Genomic DNA, 6,787 nt, shown 5'->3' with positions numbered 1-6,787 from the left:
TACCAAGGTCATATGGGAGCCTGGGCAGTAACACAAGTTCCCGACCCTTAATCTCCTGCAAAATTACTGAATCTTGTCTCAACATAGGTTTTAGGTTTAACACTCATTACAAGAAGGTGGAACTGCAAACAGCCCTAGATTTTGTGCACTGACTGATAAAACCAAACAAAAAAGAAATACTATGAGCAAACCTTTTTCATAAAGTGCTTGTGTAACTTGTTTTGCAAAATTGTTTTCTATGTTTCCATGCATGTTCAAGATTTGCACTGCCACAATTTGGCTGTGTTAATCTTTAACTAGCCTACACAGCACATGGACTGATCAGACAGGCAGCTCTGGGAAGGAAGAGGACAGAAAATACAGCCATAAGGGAGGAAAAATGTGTAGGAGTTCAGTTTACAAACCAGTGAAACCAACCCATGGACTATAAATCAAGATGAACTTAATGTGTCTAACATCAAGAAGGCCTCAAGCATTGAAAAAATGAAGTCTGACTGAACTAATGAGACTGATTTGAACATAATGAAAGAGAAATTTGGTGTTGGTATGACAGCAGAGCATTGCCAGGAGCAGTCTTTGTTAGATCTGTTTTATTGCAGACGTGCTGGTTTGATTCTTGGCATCACTGAATGAGGGATGTTCTCACTAGGAAGCTGATCCCAAATCATCTTACATTTCTGGAGCTGTCTGAAGCTGGGTATTTGGAGCCACCTCTGAAGCAAAGCAGCTGCTTTTTGTTGTTGCTTTGGATCATAGGAAGAAGAGAGAGGCTCCATCCTGCACTGAGCCCTGTGATGGGCATACTAGCTTGGCATTCATGGCAATTTTCAGCCATCAGCAGAAAGTGCTACCTAATATTGCGTGGGCATGACAGCTGAGAGAGGTCCTGGTGACCCTGCCTTGAGCAGTCTGTGCTTCCAGCTACACAACAGCCTGCTGCTGTTAGCTGAAACAAAAGCACAAAGCTGAGATGTCTCAGTGCGTGGGCCAGCTGCATCTGGACTGATGATTCTCGTGCCTCATTTCTTTTGTAGCTGCCTGTCAGTGCCCTGACAAAGCTCTTGCTGCCACACAGGCATCAGACTTCTGTGCTGGACCTGTGTATTTGGCCTCAGACCCGAGCAAAGATGCAGCATCGTTGTGCTCTCCATTCACTCTCCATAGTGAATCCTCTGTCTCTGTTACCTTGGGCCCTGAGGTTACAGCCAGCTTGTCCAGATCCCGCAAGTGCTTGCAAGCTCCCCTGTTAGCATTCTGGTTAAGTTATTATGCTTTCAAGGTGGATGGCATGTAAGTAAACACAACACTCAGACTGCTCAAATATCACTTGCTACTATAGGAAAATCAAGGAGCCAAAGGGGCAGAACAGTAATCACCTAAACATCCTTCCTTGATTCCCTGACTGAATTACTCCCTGGGCCGGGGTCGGATGACAACTTCCACTGTTCCTTTTTCAGCAAACCCACTAACAGGCCCATGAGCCAACAAGAACAAGAACTCAGGACCAGGTAACACTGCTTAGTTGCCAACCTGCCTGCACTGACTACATTGCTTGGTCTGACCACTACCATACAAACAGAAGATTGCCAAGGTTCAATGACTACCAAATTCTGGAACTATGTCATGCCCTCTGAACATTATTTTGTCCAAAAAATAGATGTAAAGAGACAGAAGAGTAAGATCAGCTCTATGTTCAAGAGAGAGCCTGTAATTCCAGCAACTTACACATACAGCAAGTTCTCAATATCAAACAGAATTTGTAAGTTGTACAGAGATATTTCCCAGATCAGTACCAAGGTGTTTTATTCATGTACCCCAGCTGACAATGATGATTTGCAGTTGCTGCTAAACAGCACAGATAGTATAGAGTAATTTCCAGAATTGTGGGGCAGGAGGTTGCAATAGGCAACGCTCTGGGTCTTTTACACTAGCTTGGACAGTGTGTATAGTGCTGAGGAGAACCTGGGATAAACAGACTTAGTTTTTCACCTCTTCCTGCCCTTACTTGGGCATGTATCTCCAAACATGACTTCCAGGGGCTCCTTATCTTTGCAGATGAGTAGCATGCTTTGCCTCTTACAGGGACTCCTGCCTGCTTCTGTGCTTGTACCCTATCCTAACCAGTCACATAGACTCCTAATACTCACGAGCTTGCTCTAGGCTTGCTTAGCCATATCTCTGCTGCCACACGCCTGTTGGAAAGCATTTCACAGCCTGTTCAGGTCCTGCTCCCAGATTCATCATAAATCTACCCTCCATCCAGAATCCTGAGACATGCTCCAGACCTACAGCCTGTGGTTATATTCTCAGTACTCCTTTAGACACCAGAGTGAACAGCCACATCTCCAGGAGCTCAGACAAAATGTTGCTACAAGAGTTGTCATATCAGCAACCTCAGGATTTCAAGCACTCTGGAAAACCCAGACCTTTTTTAGGGTCTTCCTGATGCAAAGGTGGTTTGATAAGCTGGGCATCTCTAACTGCAGTATCATTCAAGATTATATATTTCAAGCAAATACCTGTTTTCCATTCAAAAATAAATGCTAGTGACCCTGAAATCAGACTCTAAAATACTCTGAGCTGGGATGTTTTTCAGAGCTCTCATATGTTTACAAGTGAGGATAATTTTAAGGCTCTCTTGAACATAAAGGCTTGGCGAATATACATGGAAGTGGGCACTGCTTCTAGGTCATCATATGTGAAATAGCAGGGTGAAGTTTATCAAAACAAATACATATACAGCATTTGTTATGCTGCAGATTTTTTTCTAAATGTCTGCTTTTATATTATGTTATTATTAAGTAACTGTCTCTGCCAATTTTTTCTAATTGCGATCCATTATGTCGCTAAGGCAGATTGATTTTCAGGGTTGTTTTGAACACATGCAGGAAGGGGAAAAGGTTTCATACAATTTTGGGGAGTTTCTCCACATCAAAAAAACAGTGAAATTTTGTCTGCCTTCTTGGCTGAAATTATATGTCACAAACTGTATATTCACTTAAGTTTTAATTTTCAAATGAGCTTTTTTTTTTTTTTTAAATGACATGAATTTAGATGTAACTTTGTCCTTACTGATGATCTGGTGTTCCAGACTTGAATGGATTTTGAATTAATAGAATCAGCTGCTTATATAGTGAAAGCTAGACTAGAAGAAGATAAATACACATGAAGATGTTTAACATCTGATATTCTGAGTTTTCTAAAACTCTGAATTTTCTAAACTCCCACTGAATTCAAAGGGAATTTAAAGTGTAAAAAAATCAGATCATGAATTACTAGGGGTGATTTTGTGGTTAATAAGTACATTTGCTTGTGGCTGATGATAGAATTAATGTTGTTTGGATGTATTCATGAAGACTTGAAAAACTTACTTGAAAAGATGTGTTTCTCTAAGTTTTCTAATGTTTTGACATTCCATTTAGATCTTATTCCTAACACATCTTTACCCTATGAGCACTACAGACAAGTAAATACGGTATAGTTATATTTACATTCCAGATTAATTTTAAAGGCCTACAAGGATGGATTTCAAGATGAAGACAGAATGTTGGGACTAGAATCACTTTTCAGTTCTTCTGTCAACCACCTTAGATGAATCTTCTCACATAAGTACCAGCTCTTCCACCAGTGTCCATGTTTTAGGATGAAAAACAGCAGGTGGCTCTGAAACCCATCACAGCTTAGGGAAATGTTTCAGACTGAATCCCAGCTTCACTAGGGTGCTTAATGGCAGCCATGGAAAAAGTCTCCAAATCCAGGTGAGTGCCAAGAGACTTAAGATACATCCCTGGCACTGGCACACTGGCTGGTTTAGGAGTCATAGTGAATCCTAGTCTTAGCACTCAGCTCTTCTGTAGTCTTGTACATCTGACTCATGCCACATATCTCTCATCCCTCATCCCTCATATCTCACCTGGAGCTGGAAGTCACAGTGCACTTCACATTTCATCCCTCAATTCTCTGAGCCAGACAGCACCTTTGTGATGGCATAGCTGCTCTGCCCTGTTGCTCTGGGATGCTGCAAGTTTTATGCTCAGAGAGCTGCTTAATGGTGGGGATGACAAGGGCCATGTTGGTGCTCAGATAAACAGCGAGAACCATTAGTTGATCAACTTAATCTACCTCCAAGAAGTTACTCCAAATAGCACATGATGGTGGAGTGGGTCACATTTACTGCTTTTCAGGGAAGCAGTGCTGCTCTCCCTTGTCCTGGCTCACATGCATGGGGACAGTCACTCATTCTGGTGACAGTGCAGAGATGGGACAACCCAGTTCACCCTTGAGAGCTCTGGATGTAGGCTGCTGGTTGCACGGGAAAGCTGCCTGACTGGACACCAACTTGCTTCAAGTAGTTTCACGGCTCTTCTCATCCACTGCACTTCTCCTGGGGGGCTGAGATGCTGGTCTAAGGAACCATGCAGAGAGTGGTATTGAATCAATTTGGATGATAATGAACCACTGAGCATATCTGACACTGTTAGGTAGTGAGCAGTTAACACCCTGAGGTAGTACAATTTTACTTGTCTCTCCTAACATCAGCAGATCTGACATGAGCAGGGAGCAAAGCCACTGAATAAGAAAATGCCATCCTGACAGCCATTTTTCAGGGTAAAACTGCCCTTTATCTCCCCCTGAACAAAAGAGTGTACAATGTTTTTCACAGTCCCAGGACGAGCATAATAGTCACTGGCAGCAGATCTACTTTCATCATTATCAAGGGCCTTGTGATTATATGTGTTATTGGTTCCTGTTGAGATTGTTACAGTGAAAACCATTTGTGGAAAATTAAAATTAATAAAAGCTTAAAAACACAGTATCATGTTTCACTGTTGTTTCTTCAGGAGTGAAATTAAACTATCTATGTAGGGGAGAAGGCTAAGAGCTCTTGTAAACAGAAACATTTATTTGCAAGGAGTGTTTACATGTAACAAATGTGCTTTATCCTTGATAATTTACACTGACTCCAGGAGAGCTCAGTCATCATTTAAGCATGGAATGAGCTACAAACCCTTCTAGCAAAGAACCTTATGCTGGATTGAAGTGCATGGATATGAGAAAAGCTTGCCTGTAGAGTGTACTGATCTTTGGCAGGCTTTGGCACAGAATAGAGAAGTACCAACTGAACTGGGGAAAAAAAAAAAGTCATAGAAGTGTCATTAGATGGGGATTGTCTGGACCAACTTTCCTGGCTTTGGCCTTAAGTAATCAAAGGTAGTATGAGTTGGTATGGAGATAAGTGAGATGAAGGACCAACCCCAATCAGAGCAAGGTCTCCAGAAGATCTAGCAGATACATCCTGTATCATGGAGCCCAGAAAGGCATATATCCTCAGAGGGTGCAATGGCACTGAAATTCATGTCAGTGATAAAAATCCACAAGGGAGCACTGAAATCAAGAAGGTCTTTACATTTACTTCTTGTTCAGGATCGATCAGCAAATGGCCTATAAGAAGACAGGAGATTTTAGGAGGGACTTTCTCCTTCCCAGTCTCAAAGGAATCAAACTAGAGGAGGTTACAAAGTGACAGAGACCTTATTTTTATTTATTCTCACTTTTACATCACTGATCTCCCAGAGGATGATGCCGGTTACATGTTCTTTTTCCTTAAGTCTTCGCATTAGCGGTTCTAACAGTGTTAGAAGGTTCTCACCATGCTAAGCACACACTCTCATTTATGGGCCTTTGTCACAGTGCCCCAACACACAGTTTTATCACTCCATTTTTTCTGGTCTCCCTGGCTTGGCCCCTTGGTTACTCAGGACCACAGAGCCTGATCAGTGATGGCAAGGTGACTGAGATGGCACCTGGTAAGTTTGGAGTGATGTTGACTGGCTGGGGAAGGCATCCAGAGAGGCGTTTGGGATGATTTCTGAGCTGCACCTTTTGTTGATGGAGTTTGCCAACTGAGGACACAGTTAATCAGCCCAAATGATGCCAGCAGGAAGTCTGAGCCCCTGCTCTGAGTGAAGGATGTGTAATGGTGAGTCTCGATACTGCAGGGCTATCTAGGCTATGCCTAGCCTCTCCAGAAAGAGTTTAGCTTCTGGCTTGTTCAGTAACATTTGTCAACAGGTTTGCAATGCTCACCATACCTTCTTTTGCTCTATAGCTTCTATTCCTTTCCCCACATCCTGATACTGGGGAGAATTTCTGTTTTATCTGCATTGTTGGGAAGTTAGCAGTTTCAATATGTGGTAACTGACACACCCCTTCCTTGACAAAAGACATCATGGTCATAACTGTAGTGCAATACACGGCCAGCTACAAGAGAGGGGCTATTTTCTAGGAAATCCAGCCCTTATTTGTGCTTCACATAGTTCTTGCAGGGAAGTCTCAGGACAAAAGTTATCAGTAGATAAAACAAACCTTCTCTACAGATTTCATTGCAGTTAAGTGAGCATGGGTAAATGAGAATTTTGTAACACAAAACCCAGTTAATATCTAGGAGAGATACCTCCAGCAGGAAACGGCAGAACAATATATGTAGAATGGTGCAACATCTGCTTTACTCTACCAGATGAACTGCCAGCAGTGGCCAAAAGGAAGAACAAACAAGAAGAAAAGCAAAAAACAAAGGCATGACCAACAAGTCAAGCTAAAGAGAGATGGCTCTACAGAACTGAAGATCACTAGAAGGCAGCATAAATACACACCATTAACATCCACTTTCTACAACAGGCAGGATGGCGCAGGGCTGGCACGAAATACTGATAGTAACTGTGAGAGCTGCTGTAAGCCCTTGTATTCTGGTCCTGACTGTGTGCTGAATGCTGCTGCAGGTGTTTAG

The sequence above is a fragment of the Athene noctua genome, chromosome 4 (assembly GCF_965140245.1).
Source record: "Athene noctua chromosome 4, bAthNoc1.hap1.1, whole genome shotgun sequence".
NCBI classification, from domain to species: Eukaryota; Metazoa; Chordata; class Aves; order Strigiformes; family Strigidae; genus Athene; species Athene noctua.
The sequence above is the reverse complement of the archived record's forward strand: the minus strand, read 5'-3'. Positions refer to the sequence as shown.